This window comes from Hibiscus syriacus, unplaced genomic scaffold (assembly GCF_006381635.1).
Source record: "Hibiscus syriacus cultivar Baekdansim isolate YM2019G1 unplaced genomic scaffold, ASM638163v2 tig00013040_pilon, whole genome shotgun sequence".
Taxonomy (NCBI): Eukaryota; Viridiplantae; Streptophyta; class Magnoliopsida; order Malvales; family Malvaceae; genus Hibiscus; species Hibiscus syriacus.
Window position 1 is genome coordinate 3,286,497 of NW_024062296.1, and position 11,949 is coordinate 3,298,445.

The following is an 11,949-nucleotide window of genomic DNA, read 5'->3' on the forward strand; positions in this document are numbered from 1 at the left end:
CATATCAATTGCATTATTATATTAGCCATGGGATCATGTGTTATATTATAGTGATACTTATTATTTATCCATGAGCTTGAGCATTGTAACTTATATACATTTTGTATTTAGTGCAAGGTACATTCAAGGCAATCCAGTGGACAGTGCACGTCAGCCATACTAATCGCCATTTTTGAACATGCTACAAGCATATATGGGAAATGAAGTCTTCTTAAGATTTAATCCCTGTCTCTTAGATTTCCATATCACTTTGAATCATATCAATCTGATATTGGGAAGTCATGATATGCCCATATTATTGAAGACATTGCAGGCTGGAAATAAATACGAGTTTTAAAACTAAATGAAGAGCCATGTTCACGCCTGATGCATTTCCACCTTCATGAATACATTTATGGCGTGTACAATCAAGCATGTGGACTACATATCAAGTACATTGGAGCATGATCCACATTCGGATAGTTTAGTGGAGCATTTGGGAGACATAAAAACCTTGGAAAATTTAGTGAGCATTTTGGAAGACACAAACAACACATTGGACCATGGCTCACATTAGGACAACTTGTTGGAGCACTTGGAAGACATAAACACCTTACAAACCAATCAAACATGTTTGGAGGAAGACGCATGTACGCCCATAATGCTACACATGGCCAACATTCATCATTTCCACCAAAACTGCACTACCAGATTCTCTAGTACTCCCATGTGCGTGACATATGACCATCTAGCTAGATATCCACTCAAGCAAGCTCATACACGACCAAGATGTTGCATATAACTAGCAAACCATGTTCAATGCGTATAAATCCACTTGGCGTCAAATTAGAAGGATTCAAGCATTATTCGGCCATGATACATGCCTCATCTACTGAACCAAATCAGCACCTATGGTTTCATGTAATTTATTATTTAATTATGTCATTTTTAGAGGGACACAAGGGCTGGCCATCATACACCATTCGACCATACCCCTTTAAAACCTTATAAATAGGTTTTTCATTTCATTTGTAAAATAGACTTTTGATTTGATTAGAATTATGATTATTCTCTTGCTTAAGTCCTTGTGACTTTTATCGACTTATCAAGTAATTCATTACTTGTGGTGTCAACCCCTTTCACTTTGATACTTGTGGTTCCTATCTCCATATAGATAGAGGGTCAAAGTCCTTATTACCACCCCTTAGTAATGATTTGTAAGGCTGGGTCTTTGCTCTCTATAGCACTGGTTCTTCCTTGGTCATTTCTAAGATACTATCTTATTCAACATTCCATTGTTTCATTAACCATACCATAACCATAACAATCATCTTTCGCTGCCATCTCTAATATCATAAATTAGCCTACCATTTCACCTTTACATCTACCACCTAAACCATCTATTTGAGCCATTCACTTATGCAGGTTTTTTTGCTTCCTTCCTAGATCCTCAATCAATCAATAAGGTCAGGTCTATCGCATTAAATTGTTACCTTGATGTTGCTGAAGTTATCATTTTGGTACTTTTCCCTTTAATTCCTATGGATATCTCTCCTTGTCCCTTGGGTGATTTGCTCTATCTCAGCCTCCTCCTCAAATTCTTCTTCCATTCTAGTGTGAATTATCCTTCGGTTGCCCAAGGATGCTTCAACTTGATCTATTTTTTCATTTAAGGGAACTAACTCTAGTTTTAACAATCTTGCCATCTCATGCATAATTGCTTGAGTTTGCAAGTTAGGGGCTTCTCTTTCAGGTGTTCGTCCTAGACTCTGAGACATGATTAGTGAAATAAAGAAAATAAAAATGTGTAAAATGACCTTACCAATAATGCTCTCACATAGCCTCACAGGTTCACTCCTAGGAAACTTGAATGTCACTCAATCCGCTCGTGTTTTCACTCTAGGACTTTAAGGCTTTTACTAGTCCTCTTCTAGTCTCCCAGGCTCAAGCCTTTTTCCTCTCAATCTATTTGTCTCGAGTTCTAAATAACTTTACTCGAAACTATACCAAGTAAAGTTTACTTATTGTGCATCGGCTGTAAATGGTTAGTAGGAATGGAAAGAAAAATATATTGAAAAGGGTGGCTAAGAAGCAAGAAAGAAGAGAATAAAGGGTTACTTACACAAAGTCACTTCACAACCCTTCTATCACCACAATCAATTTTAGATGCTTCCTTGAATTGCTTGGTGATGAGACTTGTTGTTGTGCTTTCAACTTTTCTTTGCAATTTTCTTTTCTTTTTGTTTCTTCTTTTTGAGTGCTTGCAATTTCTTTACTGTTTTTGATTTCTTTACTTGCACTTCACTTGCACTTCTTTTTGTATTTTATTGTTGTTGCACGTTGCTTCTTCCACCAAAGCTCTAAATACTGCTTGTGTAAGGTACTCCTACCTTAAATTAACTGTGGATCTAGAAAGGAAGCAAACCAACCTACATAAGTGAATGGCTCAAATAGATGGCTTGGTGGTTGATGTAATGGTGAAATGGAGGGCTATTTATATTGTGAGAATGGTAGCGGAAGTAGGTTAATATGGCTATAGTATAGCTTATGAAAGAAAGGATGTTCGATGAGGACAATATCTTAGAAAGACCAAGGAAGAACCAGTGCTACAATGAGCAAAGACCCAACCTTACAAATCTTCAAAGGAGTGGTAGCAAAGGACTTGGATCCACTATCTATAAGGAGATATGAACCACAAGTATCAAGGAATAGAGGTTGACGCCACAAGTAATTAACTTACTTGATAAGTCGATAAAAGTTACAAGGACTTGAGAAAAGAGAATAATCTCACTTAAATTATATGAAAGGTGTGTACAAAATGAATAGGACTAGCCTATTTATATTTTTTGAATGGGCATGGCCGAATGGATACATAGTGGTTTGACCAGCCCTTGTGTCCCTCTAAAATGACATAATTAATTGAATAATTAACATGAAAACATAGGTGTTGGTTTGGCTGAATGGAGGGGCATGTCTCATGGCTGAATAATGCTGGAGTCCTTACAAGTTGGCACCAATTTGAAGGGTAAGGTTGCTTGGCCGAATGGTTATGTAACCATTCATCTTGGCACCTACAAGAGGCACACGCATAGCACATGGCTTGTCTTGTCACAAGACGTGCACATGGTTCTCTAGGAAGATTATGGTGTAGCCTTATGCATAGGATGAAGACCAAACATGTGCAGCACTCTTGGGCATGAGCTGAGCTATCTTCAAACTTGCATTTGTTTAGCTAGCTAGCCATGCAAGAGCTGGTAGTGAAGGATCTTCTTAATCGTGATCTCCCTAGCATCTCCTTTAGCTATGTTCAGTTACATTTGATGTAAGGCACTTGTACCTTGTCGATTGATTGTTGATCTAGGAAGGAAGCAAAACAACATGCATAAGTGAATAGCTAAAAATAAATTGTTAAGGGTGTTAAATGTATGGTAAATAGGTAGATTGATATAGTCACACCTACCCCAGATCTGGAAGTCATGCCACAAGGTCCCATTACTCGATCAAGGGCCAAACAATTCAGGGAAGTTCTCCTAACTAAGTGTCTTGAAGCTTTTGATTCATTTGATAACTTAACACCCTCCTATGTTATGTTATATAATGTTTTAATAGTTAAAGAATAGCTTAGTATGAACACATCATGCACATTTATATTTAAGCATGTTAGGATAGTCTTATAATCATATTAAACATGATTACCTTATATACACAAGGCAGCATCATTATAATTCATTTTATTAGTTAATATGCATTCATATTAGCTCTTAAGCTTCATGAATTATCTTACACATATTATGAGATGATATATTTATCTCATGACCTTCAATCATAGCTCACATTACCATATTCTTACATGGCAGCAAGGTATTTAGCTCATAACAGCTCAATGCCATGGACTTACCTTGGTTCCTTGTACATATAGGTTCATTGGAATGTGATGCATGATGAGATAGCTTGGTGGATGATTTAGACGTCATATGCAACTCACAAACAGCTTACAAAGTATAAGGCAGCTCATGGAACACTAAGGAAAGCTCGATTCAGCTGGAGGAGCTTAAGGCTAGCTAAACTCAGCTAGTTGGACTATTTGGAGCTGAGTTGCCAAAAGTAATGTCAAAGGTAGCTGAATGTAGCTGAACATGTTGTTATTAAGGTTATAAGGATTCGGCTAGAAAGCTTGTTCACAAACAGCCCATGCTTGCTAACTAGCTCCATACTCAAGCTAGCTTGGTAGGAGACACATGCACGCCCAAGATGGAGCACATGACCAGCCATCATTCCATGCACAAGGCTGCAACACAAGGCTCCCTAGATCACCCATGTGTATGCCATATGACCAGCCCCCATGTGCCTTGCATGTGGTCTCATTTAGCAGCCAAGATGAAGAGCCATCTCCCTATTCGGCCAAGCATCATCTCCCATCTAATTTGGCACCAACATGAAGGGACACTAAAGCTATTCGGCCAAGGGTTATCACCCTCCATTTAAACTGAAACATCATCTCTACTTTGTAATTAATTATGTCTCTATAGGAAGGCACATGGCTGGCCGAATCCCCTTATATCCATTCAGCCATGCCTCTCCATTTCCTATAAATAGGAAGTGAGATTATTCTCTTCCTTAAGTCCTGGTAACTTTTATCGACTTATCAAGTATTTTATAGTTGTGACGTCAACCCCTTTCTTTTCACCTTGATACTTCTGGTTCCTAGTTCATATAACTAATGGGTCAAAGTACTTAATACCACCCCTTGAAGAAGCAATATAAAGTTTGGGTCTTTGCTCTCTATAGCATTGGTTCTTCTTTGAGACTTCTTCAAGATACTATCCTCAGTACCATCCCTTTGTTTCATAAGCCATCACTATAGTCTTATCAACCATCTTCCGCTTCCATTTCTCATTTTAAATAGCCCACCTATTCACCATACATCTACTACCCTTAACCGTCTCTTTTTGAGCCATTCACTTATGCAGATTATTTGCTTCCTTCCTAGATCCACAATAAATTTGTTAAGGAACAAATGCCTTACATCAAGCAGTAATTAGAGTTATTGGTAGAAGTAAGCAACTTGCAACAACAACAAAAAGAAAAATACAAAAAGAAGTGCAAAGTGGAGTGCAAAGTCAAAGAAAAAGAAAAATCAGAAAAGAAAGTGAAGCACTCAAAAGAAAGAAAAATCCAGCACTCAAAAGAAGAAAAAGCAAAGAAAAGAAAGAAAAGAAGTTGAAGCACTCATCAATAATTATCAAAACCAAGAAATTCAAGTAAGCCGTTTAAATTGATTGTGGTGATAGAAGGTTGTGAAGTGACTTGTGTAAGTAACCCTTTATGTTCTCTTCTTTCTATTTCTAAGTCGCCCTTTCATTGTATTTGTTTTTCCATTCCTACTAACCCTTTTGTAGATGATGCCAAACAAGTAGAAATTTACTTGATACGGTCTTGAGTAAAGTTCTCTAGAACTTGGGACAAGAGAATCGAGAGGAAAAAGGCTAGAGTGTGTGAGATCAGAAGAGGACAAGTAAAAGCCATTAAGTCCTAGAGTGAAAACACGAGCGGATTGAGTGATATTCAAGTTTCCTTGGAGTGACTCGTGAGGCTTTGTGAGAGTATATTTTGGTAAGGTCCTACACACATTCATTTTTCCTTATTTGCTAACATGTCTCTTCCATCCAACATATTTGTATTCAAAAGGACTTTGAACATTCAAAGTCAAGAGGATGAACAAAGAGAGAACATCTTCCATACCAAATGTCATGTGGGAGATAAAATTTGCGTGGTGATCATTGATGGAGGAAGTTGCACAAACGTAGCAAGTACTCACATGGTGGAAAAGTTGGGTCTCAAAACTTCCAAGCATCCTCATCCATACAAACTTCAGTGGCTCAACGATGTGGGTGAAGAAAAGGTAACCAAACAAGTTCTTGTACCTTTCTCAATAGGAAGATACAGTGATGAAGTCCTTTGTGATGTGGTGCCCATGAGTGCAAGTCACCTTATACTAGGGCGACCTTGGCAGTATGATAAGAAAGCTACCCATGACGGATTCTCTAACAAGTACTCTTTCCAGCATCAGGGAAAGAAAATCATTGGCACCCTTGTTACCAAGCCAAGTTCATGAATGTCAAGTAACCCTCAAGTCACGCATAGAAGAATGGGAGAAAGAAAAGAAGTCCAAAGAAATTCATACTCCGAAAATGAGTATATATGCCAGCAGAGGAGATGTTCGGAAACATTTATCAACTAAGAAGGCTCTACTTATACTTATGTATAAGGAAAGTTTTCTACTTACTAACCCTTCTAAAGGCTTACCTTCTTCTATTTCTAATCTTTTGTAGGAGTTTGAGGATATGTTCCTTGAAAAAGTTACCGATGGATTGCCACCAATTAGAGGAATTGAACATCAAATTAATTTTATTCCTGGAGCCACTATACCTAATAGACCAGCATATAATAGTAATCCTGATGAAACAAACGAATTTAAAGACAAATCAAAGAACTCATAGACAAAGGTTTCATTCGGGAAAGTTTAAGCCCTTGTGTTGTACCCGTTTTGTTGGTACCAAAGAAAGATGAAACTTGGAGAATGTGCGTGGATTGTAGGGCTGTGAACCATATCACTATCAAATATAGACACCCTATACCTCGATTGGATGACATGCTTGATGAACTCAGTGGAGCCAGCATCTTCTCCAAAATTGACTTGAAAAGTGGCTACCATCAGATTAGAATGAAGGAAGGTGACGAGTGGAAAACTGCATTCAAGACTAAACAAGGTTTGTATGAATGGTTAGTCATGCCTTTTGGCCTAACTAATGCCCCTAGTACCTTTATGCATTTGATGAACCATGTCCTACGGCCTTACATTGGTAAGTTTTATGTTGTTTATTTTGATGATATTTTGATATACAGTAAGTCTCTAAAAGATCATGTTGAACATTTACGTTCCATTCTTAGCATTTTGAGAGAACAACATTTATACGCTAATCTCAAGAAGTGTGCTTTTTGTACTAATCAAGTTACTTTCTTAGGCTTCATTGTAAGTTCACAGTGGTTGTCAGTGGATCCAGAAAAGATTAGGCAATACAAGAATGGCCAAAGCCAGTCAATGTCAGCCAAGTCCGGAGTTTCCATGGATTAGCCAGTTTTAATAGAAGATTTGTACCAAATTTCAGTTCTATTGCTGCCCCCATAACAGGGATTAATAAGAAGAATTCAAACTTTTCTTGGGGTAAATAACAAGATGAAGCATTCAACGAACTCAAGGGTTATTTAACGAAGGCTCCACTATTAGCATTGCCGAACTTTGAGAAAACATTTGAAGTTGAATGTGATGCCTCTGGAATTGGGATTGGTGATATTTTAACTCAAAAAGGAAAGCACATCGCCTACTTTAGTGAAAAACTAAATGGTGCAACTTTGAACTATCCAAATATGACAAAGAAATGTACGCACTCATTCGAACCTTGGAGACTTGGTAGCACTACTTATTGCCAAAAGAATTCATGATACACACTGACCATGAGGCGTTAAAGGATATCAAAGGACAACACAAACTCAATAGGAGACATGCCAAATGGGTCGAATTCCTTGAGTCTTTTCCTTATGTAATACACTATAAGAAAGGAAAGGACAATATTACGGCATATGCTCTTTCACGTAGGTATGTCTTACTTAACACTTTGGATTCCAAACTTCTTAGTTTTTCATTCATTAAGGAACATTATGCTACTGATTTGGACTTTGGAGAAAGGTATAAGTTATGTGAAACAGGCGCTCATGATAAATATTATCGGTATGACGGATATCTTTTCAAAGAATGATGACTATGTATTCCACAAGGTTCCATAAGAGAAGTGCTAACCAAAGAAGCGCATGAAGGAAGACTTATGGGACACTTTGGTGTTGAAAAGACACTTAGCATTTTGAAGGAACACCTCTTTTGGCCAAAGATGAAAAGGTATGTTGAAAAGGTATGTGAAAGGTGTTTAGTATGTAAAAGGGAAAAATCAAGAGTCATGCCTCATGGATTATGCATGCCCTTGCCGATACCAACCATGCCATGGATAGTTATCTCAATGGACTTTGTTTTAGGATTACCCCTCAAGCAAGTTTGTGAAGATCGGGATTGTGCTCTTTAGCATTGTTTCATCTTTGGTGTGTTTGGGATACAAATCACCACCATCTCCATTTCATCATTTCCATCATCAACAACATCCATCAATCCATCAATTCTGCAGCCATTTCCTTTCAATATATGCAATGTACTTGGAACCTGAATGATCTCAACTCTTGGGACTTCAATTGGCACATTCTTTGAATTTCAAGAGTGATGCAAGCACGTTTTCATCAATAAAGGGAGTACTCTTTAACACCTTTATATTGAAGTTACTATATATATGTTATATACTACATGCTCTTATAATACAATTCATGATAAAAATTCTTGTTATGTAGATAAAGAATAACTTAGTATGAACACAACATGCACATTGATATTTAAGCATATTAGAAAAGTTTTATAATCATATTAAACATGATTACCTTATATACATCAAGGAAGCATCATTATAATTCGTTTTATTAGATCATATGCATTCATATTAGCTCTTAAGCTTCATGCATTATCTTACACATATTATGAGATGATATATTTAGCTCATGACCTTCAATAATAGCTCACATTACCTAATTCTTACATGGCAACAAGTTATTTAGCTCATAACAACTCAATACCATTGACTTACCTTGTTTCCTTGCACATATAGGTACATTGGAGTGTGATGCACGATGAGGTAGCTTGGTGGATGATTTGGACATCATAAGCAGCTCACAAACAGCTCACAAGGTACAAGGCAGCTCATAGAACACTAAGGAAAGCTCAATTCAGCTGGAGGAGCTCAAGGCTAGCTTGCTAAACTCAGCTAGTTGGACTATATGGAGCTGAATTACCAAAAGTGATATCAATGGTAGCTGAACATATTGTTATGAAGATCACAAAGACTCGACTAAGAAGCTTATTCACAAAACAACCCATGCTTGCTGGCTAGCTCCACACTCAAGCTAGCTTGAAGGAATCACATAGACGCCCAAGAGGGAACACATGACCAGCCATCATCCCATGCACAAGGCTACACCACAAGGTTCCCTAGAACTCCCATGTGCCTTGCATATGACCATCCCCCATGTGCCTTGCATGTGGGTTCATTTAGGCGCCAAGATGAAGAGCCATTTAACCATTCAGCCAAGCATCATCTCCTCTCCCATTTGGCTCTAATTTGAAGGTAAACAAGTGTTATTCAGCCAAGGATCATTTCCCTCCATCAAGGGCCGAACCATCATCTCTTTTAGCATTTAAATTATGTCTTTATATGGAGATACATGGGCTGGCCAAACCATTATGTCTCTATTCCGCCATGTCCCTCCATTTACTATAAATAGGAAAGCATATCTGAATTGTACTCAGACCATTTAGATTAATATAAGTGAGATTATTCTCTTCCTTAAGTCCTGGTGACTTTTATCGACTTATCAAGTATTTTATACTTGTGGCGTCAACCCCTTTCTTTTCGCCTTGATACTTCTGGTTCATAGTTCATATAACTAGTTGGTCAAAGTACTTAATACCACCCCTTGAAGAAGCAATATAAAGTCTGGATCTTTGCTCTCTATAGAATTAGTTCTTCTTTGAGACTTCTTCAAGATACTATCCTCACTTCCATCCATTTGTTTCATAGCCATAACCTATAGCCATTTCAATTATCTTCCGCTTCCATCTCTCATTTAAACAAGCCACCTATTCACCCATACGTTTACCACCCTTAACCATCTCTTTTTGAGCCATTCACTCGTGTAGGTTGTTTTGCTTCCTTCCTAGATCCACAATCAATTGTTATGGTACAAGTGCCTTACATCAAGTGGCATCAGAAGCCTTACATCAAAGAGGTACATCCTTTGAAATGTCAAAGGACATATCTTGTGGATCACCAAAAGTCACGTCTATTGATTCTTAAAAATACATGTTTCTTGAATCTTTAACTTGAAGTGACATGTATCTTGCATTATCCTGCAAAACAAAAGAAAGAATTTGAGGGAAAGAGTTGTTAGGTGAGTCTTGCTTTCCATTCTCCTCTTCTATACACTCATCAATTCCAAATTTTGTCATATCAATATGATTTTCTACTTGTTCAACTTGTTGCTCTTGCAATACTTCTCTTTCAACTTTCTTCATGGCTTTAGTTTTCTTCCATTCCTCTATACGTGACTTAAGGGTCACTTGGTATTCATGGACTTGACTTGGAAGCATAGGCGCCAATATGATTTTCTTTCCTTGATGTTAGAAGGAATACTTATTGAAAAATCCATCATGAGTAGCCTTCTTGTCAAATTGCCATGGTCGACTAAACATCAAATGACTTATATTTATATGCACTACATCACAAATGACCTCGTCTTGGTATTTCCCAATTAAGAATGGAATAATGACTTGTTTAGTGAACTTCAACTCCCCTCCATCGTTTAGCCATTGCAAATTGTAAGGGCTCGGATGTTTGGTAGTCTTCAAGCCAAGTTTCTCAACCATGTAAGTGCTTGCAATATTTGTGCAACTTCCAATGTCAATGATCACCGCACAAACTTTATCTCCCACATGACATTTGGTATGGAATATGTTCTCTCTTTGTTCATGCTCTTGACTTTGAATGTTCAAAGTCCTTTTGACTACAAAGATGTTGGATGGAAGAGACATGTTAGCAAATAAGGAAAAACGAAATGTGTGTAGGACCTTACTAGAATATACTCATAAAAAGCCTCACGAGTCACTCCAAGGAAACTTGAATGTCACTCAATCCACTCGTGTTTGCACTCTAAGACTTTAATGGCTTTTACTTGTCCTCTTCTGATCTCACACACGCTCTAGCCTTTTTCCTCTCGATTCTCTTATCCCAAGTTCTAGAGGACTTTACTCAAAACCGTATCAAGTAAATTTTACTTGTTGTGCGTCACCTACAAATGGGTTAGTAGGAATGGAAAAACAAAATATAATGAAAGGGTGGCTTAGAAATAGGAAGAAGAGAACAAAAGGGGTTACTTACACAAAGTCACTTTACAACCTTCTATCACCACAATCAATTTAAAGGCTTACTTGAATGGCTTGGTGATGAGAATTGGTGATGAGTGCTTCAACTTTCTTTCTTTCTTTTTCTTATTTTTTAGTGCTTAACTTTTCTTCTTTTGGAGTGCTTGACTTTTCTTGGCTGATTTTTTATTTTCTTTCACTTGCACTTCACTTGCACTACTTTTTGTATTTTTTTTTGTTCTTTTGCACGTTGCTTTCTTCCACCAAAGCTCCGATTACCGCTTGATGTAAGGCATTTGTACCTTAACAATTGATTGTGGAACTAGGAAGGAAGCAAAACAACCTGCATAAGTGAATGGCTTAAAAAGATAGGGTTAAGGGTGGTAGACGTATGGTGAATAGGTGGGCTATTTAAAATGAGAGATAGAAGCATAAGATGGTTGATATGGCTATGGTTATGGCTTATGAAACAAAGGGATGATTGTGAGAATAGTATCTTAAAGAAGACTCAAAGAAGAACCAATGCTATAGAGAGCAAAGATCCAGACTTTATATTGCTTCTTCAAGGGGTGGTATTAAGTACTTTGACCAACTAGTTATATGAACTATGAACCAGAAGTATCAAGGCGAAAAGAAAGGGGTTGACGCCACAAGTATAAAATACTTGATAAGTCGATAAAAGTCACAAAGACTTAAGAAAAGAGAATAATCTCACTTTCATTAATAAAAAAGGTCTGCTTATAAATGAAATATAATGGCCTATTTATAGTTTTTGAAGGGACTTGGCCGAATAGTTACATGTTGGTTCGGCCAGCCCATGTACCTTCCTAAAGTGATATGATTTTTAATGAAAAAACAAGACTTTAATGAAAATACATGCTCTTGGCCGAATGGTTATG